This window comes from Dama dama, chromosome 23 (assembly GCF_033118175.1).
Source record: "Dama dama isolate Ldn47 chromosome 23, ASM3311817v1, whole genome shotgun sequence".
Lineage (NCBI taxonomy): Eukaryota > Metazoa > Chordata > Mammalia > Artiodactyla > Cervidae > Dama > Dama dama.
Window position 1 is genome coordinate 1,566,938 of NC_083703.1, and position 18,230 is coordinate 1,585,167.

Consider the following 18,230-nt stretch of genomic DNA (forward strand, 5'->3'; position numbering starts at 1 on the left):
TCTCACCTCGAGTTGATATGGGGTCCACGGAGCCCTTTTGTGTTGCTCCAGTGACCTCAGGATCCCTCTAGACTTGAGACAGTGATCTTGGGTTTTCTCTGGAGTGCCATCAAGGAAATCAAGGCTCCTTCCACGTTTGATGTGGAACACGGAATTGCTCTGCACGCAGTGCAGGGGAATCGGGCCTCATCTCGCGGCGAGGGGGAAGTCTCATGGTTTTTCTCGAGTTGGGGCCGGAACCTGGGGTATATTCTCGAGTTACGACGGGGAGGGCCCTTCCAGACACGTGTTTGTTCAGCGACGTCAGGACTCCTGCCTAGGTGCGAGGGACACCTCGGGATTCTCCTCGAGTCTTGGCATTGCAATTTGGACGCGTCTCCATGTGAGGCGGGAGACCCAGGGTCCCTTTCCACGTGCCACAGGGATCCTGGGACTCCTATCCATTTTCATGAGGAGTCAGGCATCGTCTCCTTTGGAAGCATTGATCTCCGTATACCTCTCGAATTTTCAAAGGATGTGAGGCCTCCGGTCACGATGAGGCGGAGGACTAAGTCTTTCTCTGTGGTTTCCACAGGGGATTCAGACATCCCTTCGTCTTGGGAGATGCAAGACGAGCCTGCATTCAATTCACTGCAGGGATATCCGGCATTACTTCGAGTCAGAGCATCTCGGTGTCCATTCCACTTGAGGCCACAAACTTAGGGTCCCTTTCACAAACCTGTAGTTGAGAGAAGCCTCCTCTTGAGGTGCTTGTGGAAAGTTGGTATTCCTCTTGAGTCGAAGCCAGGGACTAAGCTCTCATCTCGAGTTGATTTTGGGTCCACGGAGCACTTTTGTGTTGCTCCAGTGACCTCAGGATCCCTCTAGACTTGAGACAGTGATCTTGGGATTTCTCTGGAGTGCCATCAAGGAAATCAAGGCTCCTTTCACGTTTGATGTGGAACACGGAATTGCTCTGCATGCACTGCAGGGGAATCGGTCCTCAACTCGCGGCGAGGGGGAATTCTCATGGTTTTTCTCGAGTTGCGGCCGGAACCTGGGCTATATTCTCGAGTTACAACGGGGAGGGCCCTTCCAGACACGTGTTTGTTCAGCGACGTCAGGACTCCTGCCTAGGTGTTAGGGACACCTCGGGATTCTCCTCGAGTCTTGGCATGGCATTTGGGACGCGTCTCCACATGAGGCGGGAGACCCAGCGTCCCTTTCCACGTGCCACAGGGATCCTGGGACTCCTATCCATTTTCAAGAGGAGTCAGGCATCGTCTCCTTTGGAAGCATTGATCTCCGCGGAACTCTCGAGTTTTCAAAGGATGTGAGGCCTCCGCTCGCAATGAGGCGGAGGACTAGGTCTTTCTCTGTGGTCTCCACAGGGGATTCAGACATCCCTTCGTCTTGGGAGATGCAAGACGAGCCTGCATTCAATTCACTGCAGGGATATCCGGCCTTACTTCGAGTCAGAGCATCTCGGTGTCCATTCCACTTGAGGCCACAAACTCAGGGTCCCTCTCACATACCTGTAGCTGAGAGAAGCCTCCTCTTGAGGTGCTTGTGGAAAGTTGGTATTCCTCTTGAGTCGAAGCCAGGGACTAAGCTCTCATCTCGAGTTGATTTGGGGTCCACGGAGCCCTTTCGTGTTGCTCCAGTGACTTCAGGATCCCTCTAGACTTGAGATAGTGATCTTGGGTTTTCTCTGGAGTGCCATCAAGGAAATCAAGGCTCCTTTCACGTTTGATGTGGAACACGGAATAGCTCTGCACGCAGTGCAGGGGAATCGGGCCTCATCTCGCGGCGAGGGGGAAGTCTCATGGTTTTTCTCGAGTTGCGGCCGGAACCTGGGGTATATTCTCGAGTTACGACCGGGAGGGCCCTTCCAGACACGTGTTTGTTCAGCGACGTCAGGACTCCTGCCTAGGTGCGAGGGACACCTCGGGATTCTCCTCGAGTCTTGGCATGGCAATGGGGACGCGTCTCCACGTGAGGCGGGAGACCCAGGGTCCCTTTCCACCTGCCACAGGGATCCTGGGACTCCTATCCATTTTCAAGAGGAGTCAGGCATCGTCTCCTTTGGAAGCATTGATCTCTGCGGACCTGTCGAGTTTTCAAAGGATGTGAGGCCTCCGGTCGCGGTGAGGCGGAGAATTCGGTCTTTCTCTGTGGTCTCCACAGGGGATTCAGACATCCCTTCGTCTTGGGAGATGCAAGACGAGCATGCATTCAATTCACTGCAGGGATATCCAGCCTTACTTCGAGTCAGAGCATCTCGGTGTCCATTCCACTTGAGGCCACAAACTCAGGGTCCCTCTAACATACCTGTAGCTGAAAGAAGCCTCCTCTTGAGGTGCTTGTGGAAAGTTGGTATTCCTCTTGAGTCAAAGCCAGGGACTAAGCTCTCACCTCGAGTTGATATGGGGTCCACGGAGCCCTTTTGTGTTGCTCCAGTGACCTCAGGATCCCTCTAGACTTGAGACAGTGATCTTGGGTTTTCTCTGGAGTGCCATCAAGGAAATCAAGGCTCCTTTCACGTTTGATGTGGAACACGGAATTGCTCTGCACGCAGTGCAGGGGAATCGGGCCTCATCTCGCGGCGAGGGGGAAGTCTCATGGTTTTTCTCGAGTTGGGGCCGGAACCTGGGGTATATTCTCGAGTTACGACGGGGAGGGCCCTTCCAGACACGTGTTTGTTCAGCGACGTCAGGACTCCTGCCTAGGTGCGAGGGACACCTCGGGATTCTCCTCGAGTCTTGGCATTGCAATTTGGACGCGTCTCCACGTGAGGCGGGAGACCCAGGGTCCCTTTCCACGTGCCACAGGGATCCTGGGACTCCTATCCAGTTTCAAGAGGAGTCAGGCATCGTCTCCTTTGGAAGCATTGAGCTTCGCAGACCTCTCGTGTTTTCAAAGGATGTGAGGCCTACGGTCGCGATGAGGCGGAGGATTAGGACTTTCTCTGTGGTCTCCACAGGGGATTCAGACATCCCTTCGTCTTGGGAGATGCAAGACGAGCCTGCATTCAATTCACTGCAGGGATATCCGGCCTTACTTCGAGTCAGAGCATCTCGGTGTCCATTCCACTTGAGGCAACAAACTCAGGGGACCTCTCACATACCTGTAGCTGAAAGAAGCCTCCTCTTGAGGTGCTTGGGGAAAGTTGGTATTCCTCTTGAGTCGAAGCCAGGGACTAAGCTCTCATCTCGAGTTGATTTGGGGTCCACGGAGCACTTTCGTGCTGCTACAGTGACTTCAGGATCCCTCTAGACTTGAGACAGTGATCTTGGGTTTTCTCTGGAGTGCCATCAAGGAAATCAAAGCTCCTTTCACGTTTGATGTGGAACACGGAATTGCTCTGCACGCAGTGCAGGGGAATCGGGCCTCATCTCGCGGCGAGGGGGAAGTCTCATGGTTTTTTTCGAGGTGCGGCCGGAACCTGGGGTATATTCTCGAGTTACAACGGGGAGGGCCCTTCCAGACACGTGTTTGTTCAGCGACGTCAGGACTCCTGCCTAGGTGCGAGGGACCCCTCGGGATTCTCCTTGAGTTTTGGCATGGCAATTTGGACGCGTCTCCACGTGAGGCGGGAGACCCAGGGTCCCTTTCCACGTGCCACAGGGATCCTGGGACTCCTATCCATTTTCAAGAGGAGTCAGGCATCGTCTCCTTTGGAAGCATTGATCTCCGCGGACCTCTAGAGTTTTCAAAGGATGTGAGGCCTCCGGTCGCGATGAGGCAGAGAACTCGGTCTTTCTCTGTGGTCTCCACAGGGGATTAAGACATCCCTTCGTCTTGGGAGATGCAAGACGAGCCTGCATTCAATTCACTGCAGGGATATCCGGCCTTACTTCGAGTCAGAGCATCTCGGTGTCCATTCCACTTGAGGCAACAAACTCAGGGGACTTCTCACATACCTATAGCTGAGAGAAGCCTCCACTTGTGGTACTTGGGGAAAGTTGGTATTCCTCTTGAATCGAAGCCAGGGACTAAGCTCTCATCTCGAGTTGATTTGGGGTCCACGGAGCCCTTTTGTGTTGCTCCAGTGACCTAAGGATCTCTGTAGACTTGAGACAGTGATCTTGGGTTTTCTCTGGAGTGCCATCAAGGAAATCAAGGCTCCTTTCACGTTTGATGTGGAACACGGAATTGCTCTGCACGCAGTGCAGGGGAATCGGGCCTCATCTCGCGGCGAGGGGGAAGTCTCATGGTTTTTCTCGAGTTGCGGCCGGAACCTGGGGTATATTCTCGACTTACGACGGGGAGGGCCCTTCCAGACACGTGTTTGTTCAGCAACGTCAGGACTCTTGCCTAGGTGCGAGGGACACCTCGGGATTCTCCTCGAGTCTTGGCATGGCAATGGGGACGCGTCTCCACGTGAGGCGGGAGACCCAGGGTCCCTTTCCACGTGCCACAGGGATCCTGGGACTCCTATCCATTTTCAAGAGGAGTCAGGCATCGTCTCCTTTGGAAGCATTGATCTCTGCGGACCTGTCGAGTTTTCAAAGGATGTGAGGCCTCCGGTGCGATGAGGCGGAGAATTAGGTCTTTCTCTGTGGTCTCCACAGGGGATTCAGACATCCCTTCGTCTTGGGAGATGCAACACGAGCCTGCATTCAATTCACTGCAGGGATATCCAGCCTTACTTCGAGTCAGAGCATCTCGGTGTCCATTCCACTTGAGGCCACAAACTCAGGGTCCCTCTCACATACATGTAGCTGAGAGAAGCCTCCTCTTGAGGTGCTTGTGGAAAGTTGGTATTCCTCTTGAGTCAAGCCAGGGACTAAGCTCTCACCTCGAGTTGATATGGGGTCCACGGAGCCCTTTTGTGTTGCTCCAGTGACCTCAGGATCCCTCTAGACTTGAGACAGTGATCTTGGGTTTTCTCTGGAGTGCCATCAAGGAAATCAAGGCTCCTTTCACGTTTGATGTGGAACACGGAATTGCTCTGCACGCAGTGCAGGGGAATCGGGCCTCATCTCGCGGCGAGGGGGAAGTCTCATGGTTTTTCTCGAGTTGGGGCCGGAACCTGGGGTATATTCTCGAGTTACGACGGGGAGGGCCCTTCCAGACACGTGTTTGTTCAGAGACGTCAGGACTCCTGCCTAGGTGCGAGGGACACCTCGGGATTCTCCTCGAGTCTTGGCATTGCAATTTGGACGCGTCTCCATGTGAGGCGGGAGACCCAGGGTCCCTTTCCACGTGCCACAGGGATCCTGGGACTCCTATCCATTTTCATGAGGAGTCAGGCATCGTCTCCTTTGGAAGCATTGATCTCCGCATACCTCTCGAATTTTCAAAGGATGTGAGGCCTCCGGTCACGATGAGGCGGAGGACTAAGTCTTTCTCTGTGGTCTCCACAGGGGATTCAGACATCCCTTCGTCTTGGGAGATGCAAGACGAGCCTGCATTCAATTCACTGCAGGGATATCCGGCATTACTTCGAGTCAGAGCATCTCGGTGTCCATTCCACTTGAGGCCACAAACTTAGGGTCCCTTTCACAAACCTGTAGTTGAGAGAAGCCTCCTCTTGAGGTGCTTGTGGAAAGTTGGTATTCCTCTTGAGTCGAAGCCAGGGACTAAGCTCTCATCTCGAGTTGATTTTGGGTCCACGGAGCACTTTTGTGTTGCTCCAGTGACCTCAGGATCCCTCTAGACTTGAGACAGTGATCTTGGGATTTCTCTGGAGTGCCATCAAGGAAATCAAGGCTCCTTTCACGTTTGATGTGGAACACGGAATTGCTCTGCATGCACTGCAGGGGAATCGGTCCTCAACTCGCGGCGAGGGGGAATTCTCATGGTTTTTCTCGAGTTGCGGCCGGAACCTGGGGTATATTCTCGAGTTACAACGGGGAGGGCCCTTCCAGACACGTGTTTGTTCAGCGACGTCAGGACTCCTGCCTAGGTGTTAGGGACACCTCGGGATTCTCCTCGAGTCTTGGCATGGCATTTGGGACGCGTCTCCACATGAGGCGGGAGACCCAGCGTCCCTTTCCACGTGCCACAGGGATCCTGGGACTCCTATCCATTTTCAAGAGGAGTCAGGCATCGTCTCCTTTGGAAGCATTGATCTCCGCGGAACTCTCGAGTTTTCAAAGGATGTGAGGCCTCCGCTCGCAATGAGGCGGAGGACTAGGTCTTTCTCTGTGGTCTCCACAGGGGATTCAGACATCCCTTCGTCTTGGGAGATGCAAGACGAGCCTGCATTCAATTCACTGCAGGGATATCCGGCCTTACTTCGAGTCAGAGCATCTCGGTGTCCATTCCACTTGAGGCCACAAACTCAGGGTCCCTCTCACATACCTGTAGCTGAGAGAAGCCTCCTCTTGAGGTGCTTGTGGAAAGTTGGTATTCCTCTTGAGTCGAAGCCAGGGACTAAGCTCTCATCTCGAGTTGATTTGGGGTCCACGGAGCCCTTTCGTGTTGCTCCAGTGACCTCAGGATCACTCTAGACTTGAGACAGTGATCTTGGGTTTTCTCTGGAGTGCCATTAAGGATATCAAGGCTCCTTTCACGTTTGATGTGGAACACGGAATTGCTCTGCACGCAGTGCAGGGGAATAGGGCCTCATCTCACGGCGAGGGGTAAGTATCATGGTTTTTCTCGAGTTGCGACCGGAACCTGGGGTATATTCTCGAGTTACGACGGGGAGGGCCCTTCCAGACACGTGTTTGTTCAGCGACGTCAGGACTCCTGCCTAGGTGCGAGGGACACCTCGGGATTCTCCTCGAGTCTTGGCATGGCAATTTGGACGCGTCTCCACATGAGGCGGGAGACCCAGGGTCCCTTTCCACGTGCCACAGGGATCCTGGGACTCCTGTCCATTTTCATGAGGAGTCAGGCATCGTCTCCTTTGGAAGCATTGATCTCCGCATACCTCTCGAATTTTCAATGGATGTGAGGCCTCCGGTCGCAAGGAGGCGGAGGACTAGGTCTTTCTCTGTTGTCTCCACAGCGGATTCAGACATCCCTTCGTCTTGGGAGATGCAAGACGAGCCTGCATTCAATTCACTGCAGGGATATCCGGCCTTACTTCGAGTCAGAGCATCTCGGTGTCCATTCCACTTGAGGCCACAAACTCAGGGTCCCTCTCACATACCTGTAGCTGAGAGAAGCCTCCTCTTGAGGTGGTTGTGGAAAGTTGGTATTCCTCTTGAGTCGAAGCCAGGGACTAAGCTCTCATCTCGAGTTGATTTGGGGTCCACGGAGCCCTTTCGTGTTGCTCCAGTGACCTCAGGATCCCTCTAGACTTGAGACAGTGATCTTGGGTTTTCTCTGGAGTGCCATCAAGGAAATCAAGGCTCCTTTCACGTTTGATGTGGAACACGGAATTGCTCTGCACGCAGTGCAGGGGAATCGGGCCTCATCTCTCGGCCAGGGGGAAGTCTCATGGTTTTTCTCGAGTTGCGGCCGGAACCTGGTGTATATTCTCGAGTTACGACGGGGAGGGCCCTTCCAGACACGTGTTTGTTCAGTGACGTCAGGACTCCTGCCTAGGTGCGAGGGACACCTCGGGATTCTCCTCGAGTCTTGGCATGGCAATTTGGACGCGTCTCCACGTGAGGCGGGAGACCCAGGGTCCCTTTCCACCTGCCACAGGGATCCTGGGACTCCTATCCATTTTCAAGAAGAGTCAGGAATTGTCTCCTTTGGAAGCATTGATCTCCGCAGACCTCTCAAGTTTTCAAAGGATGTGATGCCTCCGGTCTGGATGAGGCGGAGGACTAGATCTTTCTCTGTCGTCTCCACAGCGGACTCAGACATCCCTTCCTCTTGGGAGATGGAAGACGAGCCTGCATTCAATTCACTGCAGGGATATCCGGCCTTACTTCGAGTCAGAGCATCTTGGTGTCCATTCCACTTGAGGCCACAAACTAAGGGTCCCTCTCACAAAAATGTAGCTGAGAGAAGCCTCCTCTTGAGGTGCTTGTGGAAAGTTGGTATTCCTCTTGAGTCGAAGCCAGGGACTAACCTCTCATCTCGAGTTGATTTGGGGTCCACGGAGCCCTTTCGTGTTGCTCCAGTGACCTCAGGATCCCTCTAGACTCTGAGACGTGATCGTGGGTTTTCTCTGGAGTGCCATCAAGGAAATCAAGGCTCCTTTCACGTTTGATGTGGAACACGGAATTGCTCTGCACGCAGTGCAGGGGAATCGGGTCTCATCTCGCGGAGAGGGGGAAGTCTCATGTTTTTTCTCGAGTTGCGGCCGGAACCTGGGGTATATTCTCGATTTACGACGGGGAGGGCCCTTCCAGACACGTGTTTGTTCAGCGACGTCAGGACCCCTGCCTAGGTGCGAGGGACACCTCGGGATTCTCCTCGAGCCTTGGCATGGCAATTGGGACGCGTCTCCACGTGAGGCGGGAGACCCAGGGTCCCTTTCCACGTTCCACAGATATCCTGGGACTCCTATCCGTTTTCAAGAGGAGTCAGGTATCGTCTCCTTCGGAAGTATTGATCTCAGCGGACCTCTCAAATTTTCAAAGGATGTGATGCCTCCGGTCTGGATGACGTGGAGGACTAGGTCCTTCTCTGTCGTCTCCAAAGGGGATTCAGGCATCCCTTTGTCTTGGGAGATGCAAGACGGGCCTGCATTCAATTCACTGCAGGGATATCCGGCCTTATTTCAAGTCAGAGCATCTCGGTGTCCATTCCACTTGAGGCCACAAACTAAGGGTCCCTCTCACATACCTGTAGCTGAGAGAAGCTTCCTCTTGAGGGGCTTGTGGAAAGTGGGTATTCCTCTTGAGTCGAAGCCAGGGACTAAGCTCTCATCTCGAGTTGATGTGGGGTCCACGGAGCCCTTTCGTGTTGCTCCAGTGACCTCAGGATCCCTCTAGACTTGAGACAGTGATCTTGGATTTTCTCTGGAGTGCCATCAAGGAAATCAAGGCTCCTTTCACGTTTGATGTGGACATCGGAATTGCTCTGCACGCAGTGCAGGGCAATCGGGCCTCATCTCGCGGCGAGGGGGAAGTCTCATGGTTTTTCTCGAGTTGCGGCCGGAACCTGGGGTATATTCTCGAGTTACGACGGGGAGGGCCCTTCCAGACACGTGTTTGTTCAGCGACGTCAGGACTCCTGCCTAGGTGCGAGGGACACCTCGGGATTCTCCTCGAGTCTTGGCATGGCAATGGGGACGCGTCTCCACGTGAGGCGGGAGACCCAGGGTCCCTTTCCACGTGCCACAGGGATCCTGGGACTCCTATCCATTTTCAAGAGGAGTCAGGCATCGTCTCCTTTGGAAGCATTGATCTCAGCGGACCTCTCGAGTTTTCAAAGGATATGAGGCCTCCGGTCGCGAGGAGGCGGAGGACTAGGTCTTTCTCTGTGGTCTACACAGGGGATTCAGACAACCCTTCGTCTTGGGAGATGCAAGACGAGCCTGCATTCAATTCACTGCTGGGATATCCGGCCTTACTTCGAGTCAGAGCATCTCGGTGTCCATTCCACTTGAGGCAACAAACTCAGGGGCCCTCTCACAAAAATGTAGCTGAGAGAAGCCTCCTCTTGAGGTGCTTGTGGAAAGTTGGCATTCCTCTTGAGTCGAAGCCAGGGACTAAGCTCTCATCTCGAGTTGATGTGGGGTCCACGGAGCCCTTTCGTGTTGCTCCAGTGACCTCAGGATCCCTCTAGACTTGAGACAGTGATCTTGGGTTTTCTCTGGAGTGCCATCAAGGAAATCAAGGCTCCTTTCACGTTTGATGTGGACCTCGGAATTGCTCGGCGCGCAGTGCAGGGGAATCGGGCCTCATTTCGCGGCAAGGGGGAAGTCTCATGGTTTTTCTCGAGTTGCGGCCGGAACCTGGGGTATATTCTCGAGTTACGACGGGGAGGGCCCTTCCAGACACGTGTTTGTTCAGCGACGTCAGGACTCCTGCCTAGGTGCGAGGGACACCTCGGGATTCTCCTCGAGTCTTGGCATGGCATTTGGGACGCGTCTCCACATGAGGCGGGAGACCCAGCGTCCCTTTCCACGTGCCACAGGGATCCTGGGACTCCTATCTATTTTCAAGAGGAGTCAGGCATCGTCTCCTTTGGAAGCATTGATCTCCGCGGAACTCTCGAGTTTTCAAAGGATGTGAGGCCTCCGCTCGCGATTAGGCGGAGGACTAGGTCTTTCTCTGTGGTCTCCACAGGGGATTCAGACATCCCTTCGTCTTGGGAGATGCAAGACGAGCCTGCATTCAATTCACTGCAGGAATATCCGGCCTAACTTCGAGTCAGAGCATCTCGGTGTCCATTCCACTTGAGGCCACAAACTCAGGGTCCCTCTCACATACCTGTAGCTGAGAGAAGCCTCCTCTTGATGTGCTTGTGGAAAGTTGGTATTCCTCTTGAGTCGAAGCCAGGGACTAAGCTCTCATCTCGAGTTGATTTGGGGTCCACGGAGCCCTTGCGTGTTGCTCCAGTGACCTCAGGATCCCTCTAGACTTGAGACAGTGATCTTGGGTTTTCTCTGGAGTGCCATCAAGGAAATCAAGGCTCCTTTCACGTTTGATGTAGAACACGGAATTGCTCTGCTCGCAGTGCAGGGGAATCGGGCCTCATCTCGCGGCGAGGGGGAATTCTCATGGTTTTTCTCGAGTTGCGGCCGGAACCTGGTGTATATTCTCGAGTTACGACGGGGAGGGCCCTTCCAGACACGTGTTTGTTCAGTGACGTCAGGACTCCTGCCTAGGTGCGAGGGACACCTCGGGATTCTCCTCGAGTCTTGGCATGGCAATTTGGACGCGTCTCCACGTGAGGCGGGAGACCCAGGGTCCCTTTCCACCTGCCACAGGGATCCTGGGACTCCTATCCATTTTCAAGAAGAGTCAGGCATTGTCTCCTTTGGAAGCATTGATCTCCGCAGACCTCTCAAGTTTTCAAAGGATGTGATGCCTCCGGTCTGGATGAAGCGGAGGACTAGATCTTTCTCTGTCGTCTCCACAGCGGACTCAGACATCCCTTCCTCTTGGGAGATGGAAGACGAGCCTGCATTCAATTCACTGCAGGGATATCCGGCCTTACTTCGAGTCAGAGCATCTTGGTGTCCATTCCACTTGAGGCCACAAACTAAGGGTCCCTCTCACATACCTGTAGCTGAGAGAAGCCTCCTCTTGAGGTGCTTGTGGAAAGTTGGTATTCCTCTTGAGTCGAAGCCAGGGACTAACCTCTCATCTCGAGTTGATTTGGGGTCCACGGAGCCCTTTCGTGTTGCTCCAGTGACCTCAGGATCCCTCTAGACTCTGAGACGTGATCGTGGGTTTTCTCTGGAGTGCCATCAAGGAAATCAAGGCTCCTTTCACGTTTGATGTGGAACACGGAATTGCTCTGCACGCAGTGCAGGGGAATCGGGTCTCATCTCGCGGAGAGGGGGAAGTCTCATGTTTTTTCTCGAGTTGCGGCCGGAACCTGGGGTATATTCTCGATTTACGACGGGGAGGGCCCTTCCAGACACGTGTTTGTTCAGCGACGTCAGGACCCCTGCCTAGGTGCGAGGGACACCTCGGGATTCTCCTCGAGCCTTGGCATGGCAATTGGGACGCGTCTCCACGTGAGGCGGGAGACCCAGGGTCCCTTTCCACGTTCCACAGATATCCTGGGACTCCTATCCGTTTTCAAGAGGAGTCAGGTATCGTCTCCTTCGGAAGTATTGATCTCAGCGGACCTCTCAAATTTTCAAAGGATGTGATGCCTCCGGTCTGGATGACGTGGAGGACTAGGTCCTTCTCTGTCGTCTCCAAAGGGGATTCAGGCATCCCTTTGTCTTGGGAGATGCAAGACGGGCCTGCATTCAATTCACTGCAGGGATATCCGGCCTTATTTCAAGTCAGAGCATCTCGGTGTCCATTCCACTTGAGGCCACAAACTAAGGGTCCCTCTCACATACCTGTAGCTGAGAGAAGCTTCCTCTTGAGGGGCTTGTGGAAAGTGGGTATTCCTCTTGAGTCGAAGCCAGGGACTAAGCTCTCATCTCGAGTTGATGTGGGGTCCACGGAGCCCTTTCGTGTTGCTCCAGTGACCTCAGGATCCCTCTAGACTTGAGACAGTGATCTTGGATTTTCTCTGGAGTGCCATCAAGGAAATCAAGGCTCCTTTCACGTTTGATGTGGACATCGGAATTGCTCTGCACGCAGTGCAGGGCAATCGGGCCTCATCTCGCGGCGAGGGGGAAGTCTCATGGTTTTTCTCGAGTTGCGGCCGGAACCTGGGGTATATTCTCGAGTTACGACGGGGAGGGCCCTTCCAGACACGTGTTTGTTCAGCGACGTCAGGACTCCTGCCTAGGTGCGAGGGACACCTCGGGATTCTCCTCGAGTCTTGGCATGGCAATGGGGACGCGTCTCCACGTGAGGCGGGAGACCCAGGGTCCCTTTCCACGTGCCACAGGGATCCTGGGACTCCTATCCATTTTCAAGAGGAGTCAGGCATCGTCTCCTTTGGAAGCATTGATCTCAGCGGACCTCTCGAGTTTTCAAAGGATATGAGGCCTCCGGTCGCGAGGAGGCGGAGGACTAGGTCTTTCTCTGTGGTCTACACAGGGGATTCAGACAACCCTTCGTCTTGGGAGATGCAAGACGAGCCTGCATTCAATTCACTGCTGGGATATCCGGCCTTACTTCGAGTCAGAGCATCTCGGTGTCCATTCCACTTGAGGCAACAAACTCAGGGGCCCTCTCACAAAAATGTAGCTGAGAGAAGCCTCCTCTTGAGGTGCTTGTGGAAAGTTGGCATTCCTCTTGAGTCGAAGCCAGGGACTAAGCTCTCATCTCGAGTTGATGTGGGGTCCACGGAGCCCTTTCGTGTTGCTCCAGTGACCTCAGGATCCCTCTAGACTTGAGACAGTGATCTTGGGTTTTCTCTGGAGTGCCATCAAGGAAATCAAGGCTCCTTTCACGTTTGATGTGGACCTCGGAATTGCTCGGCGCGCAGTGCAGGGGAATCGGGCCTCATTTCGCGGCAAGGGGGAAGTCTCATGGTTTTTCTCGAGTTGCGGCCGGAACCTGGGGTATATTCTCGAGTTACGACGGGGAGGGCCCTTCCAGACACGTGTTTGTTCAGCGACGTCAGGACTCCTGCCTAGGTGCGAGGGACACCTCGGGATTCTCCTCGAGTCTTGGCATGGCATTTGGGACGCGTCTCCACATGAGGCGGGAGACCCAGCGTCCCTTTCCACGTGCCACAGGGATCCTGGGACTCCTATCTATTTTCAAGAGGAGTCAGGCATCGTCTCCTTTGGAAGCATTGATCTCCGCGGAACTCTCGAGTTTTCAAAGGATGTGAGGCCTCCGCTCGCGATTAGGCGGAGGACTAGGTCTTTCTCTGTGGTCTCCACAGGGGATTCAGACATCCCTTCGTCTTGGGAGATGCAAGACGAGCCTGCATTCAATTCACTGCAGGAATATCCGGCCTAATTTCGAGTCAGAGCATCTCGGTGTCCATTCCACTTGAGGCCACAAACTCAGGGTCCCTCTCACATACCTGTAGCTGAGAGAAGCCTCCTCTTGATGTGCTTGTGGAAAGTTGGTATTCCTCTTGAGTCGAAGCCAGGGACTAAGCTCTCATCTCGAGTTGATTTGGGGTCCACGGAGCCCTTGCGTGTTGCTCCAGTGACCTCAGGATCCCTCTAGACTTGAGACAGTGATCTTGGGTTTTCTCTGGAGTGCCATCAAGGAAATCAAGGCTCCTTTCACGTTTGATGTGGAACACGGAATAGCTCTGCACGCAGTGCAGGGGAATCGGGCCTCATCTCGCGGCGAGGGGGAAGTCTCATGGTTTTTCTCGAGTTGCGGCCGGAACCTGGGGTATATTCTCGAGTTACGACCGGGAGGGCCCTTCCAGACACGTGTTTCTTCAGCGACGTCAGGACTCCTGCCTAGGTGCGAGGGACACCTCGGGATTCTCCTCGAGTCTTGGCATGGCAATGGGGACGCGTCTCCACGTGAGGCGGGAGACCCAGGGTCCCTTTCCACGTGCCACAGGGATCCTGGGACTCCTATCCATTTTCAAGAGGAGTCAGGCATCGTCTCCTTTGGAAGCATTGATCTCTGCGGACCTGTCGAGTTTTCAAAGGATGTGAGGCCTCCGGTCGCGGTGAGGCGGAGAATTCGGTCTTTCTCTGTGGTCTCCACAGGGGATTCAGACATCCCTTCGTCTTGGGAGATGCAAGACGAGCCTGCATTCAATTCACTGCAGGGATATCCAGCCTTACTTCGAGTCAGAGCATCTCGGTGTCCATTCCACTTGAGGCCACAAACTCAGGGTCCCTCTCACATACCTGTAGCTGAGAGAAGCCTCCTCTTGAGGTGCTTGTGGAAAGTTGGTATTCCTCTTGAGTCAAAGCCAGGGACTAAGCTCTCACCTCGAGTTGATATGGGGTCCACGGAGCCCTTTTGTGTTGCTCCAGTGACCTCAGGATCCCTCTAGACTTGAGACAGTGATCTTGGGTTTTCTCTGGAGTGCCATCAAGGAAATCAAGGCTCCTTTCACGTTTGATGTGGAACACGGAATTGCTCTGCACGCAGTGCAGGGGAATCGGGCCTCATCTCGCGGCGAGGGGGAAGTCTCATGGTTTTTCTCGAGTTGGGGCCGGAACCTGGGGTATATTCTCGAGTTACGACGGGGAGGGCCCTTCCAGACACGTGTTTGTTCAGCGACGTCAGGACTCCTGCCTAGGTGCGAGGGACACCTCGGGATTCTCCTCGAGTCTTGGCATTGCAATTTGGACGCGTCTCCATGTGAGGCGGGAGACCCAGGGTCCCTTTCCACGTGCCACAGGGATCCTGGGACTCCTATCCATTTTCATGAGGAGTCAGGCATCGTCTCCTTTGGAAGCATTGATCTCCGCATACCTCTCGAATTTTCAAAGGATGTGAGGCCTCCGGTCACGATGAGGCGGAGGACTAAGTCTTTCTCTGTGGTCTCCACAGGGGATTCAGACATCCCTTCGTCTTGGGAGATGCAAGACGAGCCTGCATTCAATTCACTGCAGGGATATCCGGCATTACTTCGAGTCAGAGCATCTCGGTGTCCATTCCACTTGAGGCCACAAACTTAGGGTCCCTTTCACAAACCTGTAGTTGAGAGAAGCCTCCTCTTGAGGTGCTTGTGGAAAGTTGGTATTCCTCTTGAGTCGAAGCCAGGGACTAAGCTCTCATCTCGAGTTGATTTGGGGTCCACGGAGCCCTTTTGTGTTGCTCCAGTGACCTCAGGATCCCTCTAGACTTGAGACAGTGATCTTGGGGTTTCTCTGGAGTGCCATCAAGGAAATCAAGGCTCCTTTCACGTTTGATTTGGAAAACGGAATTGCTCTGCACGCAGTGCAGGGGAATCGGGCCTCATCTCGCGACGAGGGGGAAGTCTCATGGTTTTTCTCGAGTTGCGGCCGGAACCTGGGGTATATTCTCGAGTTACGACGGGGAGGGCCCTTCCAGACACGTGTTTGTTCAGCGACGTCAGGACTCCTGCCTAGGTGCGAGGGACACCTCGGGATTCTCCTCGAGTCTTGGCATGGCAATGGGGACGCGTCTCCACGTGAGGCGGGAGACCCAGGGTCCCTTTCCACGTGCCACAGGGATCCTGGGACTCCTGTCCTTTTTCAAGAGGAGTCAGGCATCGTCTCCTTTGCAAGCATTGGTCTCCGCGGACCTCTTGAATTTTCAAAGGATGTGAGGCCTCCGGTCGCGATGAGGCGGAGAACTCGGTCTTTCTCTGTGGCCTCCACAGGGGATTCAGACATCCCTTCGTCTTGGGAGATGCAAGACGAGCCTGCATTCAATTCACTGCAGGGATATCCGGCCTTAGTTAGAGTCAGAGCATCTCGGTGTCCATTCCACTTGAGGCCACAAACTCAGAGTCCCTCTCACATACCTGTTGCTGAGAGAAGCCTCCTCTTGAGGTGATTGTGGAAAGTTGGTATTCCTCTTGAGTCTAAGCCAGGGACTACGCTCTCATTTCGAGTTGATTTGGGGTCCACGGAGAACTTTCGTGTTGCTCCAGTGACCTCAGGATCCCTCTAGACTTGAGACAGTGATCTTGGGTTTTCTCTGGAGTGCCATCAAGGAAATCAAGGCTCCTTTCACGTTTGATGTGGACCTCAGAATTGCTCTACACGCTGTGCAGGGGAATCGGGCCTCATCTCGCGGCGAGGGGGAAGTCTCATGGTTTTTCTCGAGTTGCGGCCGGAACCTGGGGTATATTCTCGAGTTACGACGGGGAGGGCACTTCCAGACACGTGTTTGTTCAGCGACGTCAGGACTCCTGCCTAGATGCGAGGGACACCTCGGGATTCTCCTCGAGTCTTGGCATGGCAATTGGGACGCGTCTCCACGTGAGGCGGGAGACCCAGGGTCCGTTTCCACATGCCAAAGGGATCCTGGGACTCCTATCCATTTTCAAGAGGAGTCAGGCATCGTCTCCTTCGGAAGTATTGATCTCCGCGGACCTCTCGAGTTTTCCAAGGATGTGAGGCCTCCGGTCGCAATGAGACGGAGGACTAGTACTTTCTCTGTTGTCTCCACAGGGGATTCAGACAACCCTTCGTCTTGGGAGATGCAAGACGAGCCTGCATTCAATTCACTGCAGGGATATCCGGCCTTACTTCGAGTCAGAGCATCTCGGTGTCCATTCCACTTGAGGCCACAAACTCAGGGTCCCTCTCACATACCTGTAGCTGAGAGAAGCCTCCTCTTGAGGTGCTTGTGGAAAGTTGGTATTGCTCTTGAGTCGAAGCCAGGGACTAAGCTCTCATCTCGAGTTGATTTGGGGTCCACGGAGCCCTTTCGTGTTGCTCCAGTGACCTCAGGATCCCTCTAAACTTGAGACAGTGATCTTGGGTTTTCTCTGGAGTGCCATCAAGGAAATCAAGGCTCCTTTCACGTTTGATGTGGAACACGGAATTGCTCTGCATGCAGTGCAGGGGAATCGGGCCTCATCTCGCGGCGAGGGGGAAGTCTCATGGTTTTTCTCGAGTTGCGACCGGAACCTGGGGTATATTCTCGAGTTACGACGGGGAGGGCCCTTCCAGACACGTGTTTGTTCAGCGACGTCAGGACTCCTGCCTAGGTGTGAGGGACACCTCGGGATTCTCCTCGAGTCTTTGCATGGCAATGGGGACGCGTCTCCACGTGAGGCGGGAGACCCAGGGTCCCTTTCCACGTGCCACAGGGATCCTGGGACTCCTATCCATTTTCAAGAGGAGTCAGGCATCGTCTCCTTTGGAAGCATTGATCTCCGCGGACCTCTCGAATTTTCAAAGGATGTGAGGCCTCCGGTCGCGATGAGGCGGAGAACTCGGTCTTTCTCTGTGGTCTCCACAGGGGATTCAGACATCCCTTCGTCTTGGGAGATGCAAGACGAGCCTGCATTCAATTCACTGCAGGGATATCCAGCCTTACTTCGAGTCAGAGCATCTCGGTGTCCATTCCACTTGAGGCCACAAACTCAGGGTCCCTCTCACATACCTGTAGCTGAGAGAAGCCTCCTCTTGAGGTGCTTGTGGAAAGTTGGTATTCCTCTTGAGTCAAAGTCAGGGACTAAGCTCTCACATTGAGTTGATTTGGGGTCCACGGAGCCCTTTTGTGTTGCTCCAGTGACCTCAGGATCCCTCTAGACTTGAGACAGTGATCTTGGGTTTTCTCTGGAGTGCCATTAAGGATATCAAGGCTCCTTTCACGTTTGATGTGGAACACGGAATTGCTCTGCACGCAGTGCAGGGGAATAGGGCCTCATCTCACGGCGAGGGGTAAGTATCATGGTTTTTCTCGAGTTGCGACCGGAACCTGGGGTATATTCTCGAGTTACGACGGGGAGGGCCCTTCCAGACACGTGTTTGTTCAGCGACGTCAGGACTCCTGCCTAGGTGCGAGGGACACCTCGGGATTCTCCTCGAGTCTTGGCATGGCAATTTGGACGCGTCTCCACATGAGGCGGGAGACCCAGGGTCCCTTTCCACGTGCCACAGGGATCCTGGGACTCCTGTCCATTTTCATGAGGAGTCAGGCATCGTCTCCTTTGGAAGCATTGATCTCCGCATACCTCTCGAATTTTCAATGGATGTGAGGCCTCCGGTCGCAAGGAGGCGGAGGACTAGGTCTTTCTCTGTTGTCTCCACAGCGGATTCAGACATCCCTTCGTCTTGGGAGATGCAAGACGAGCCTGCATTCAATTCACTGCAGGGATATCCGGCCTTACTTCGAGTCAGAGCATCTCGGTGTCCATTCCACTTGAGGCCACAAACTCAGGGTCCCCCTCACATACCT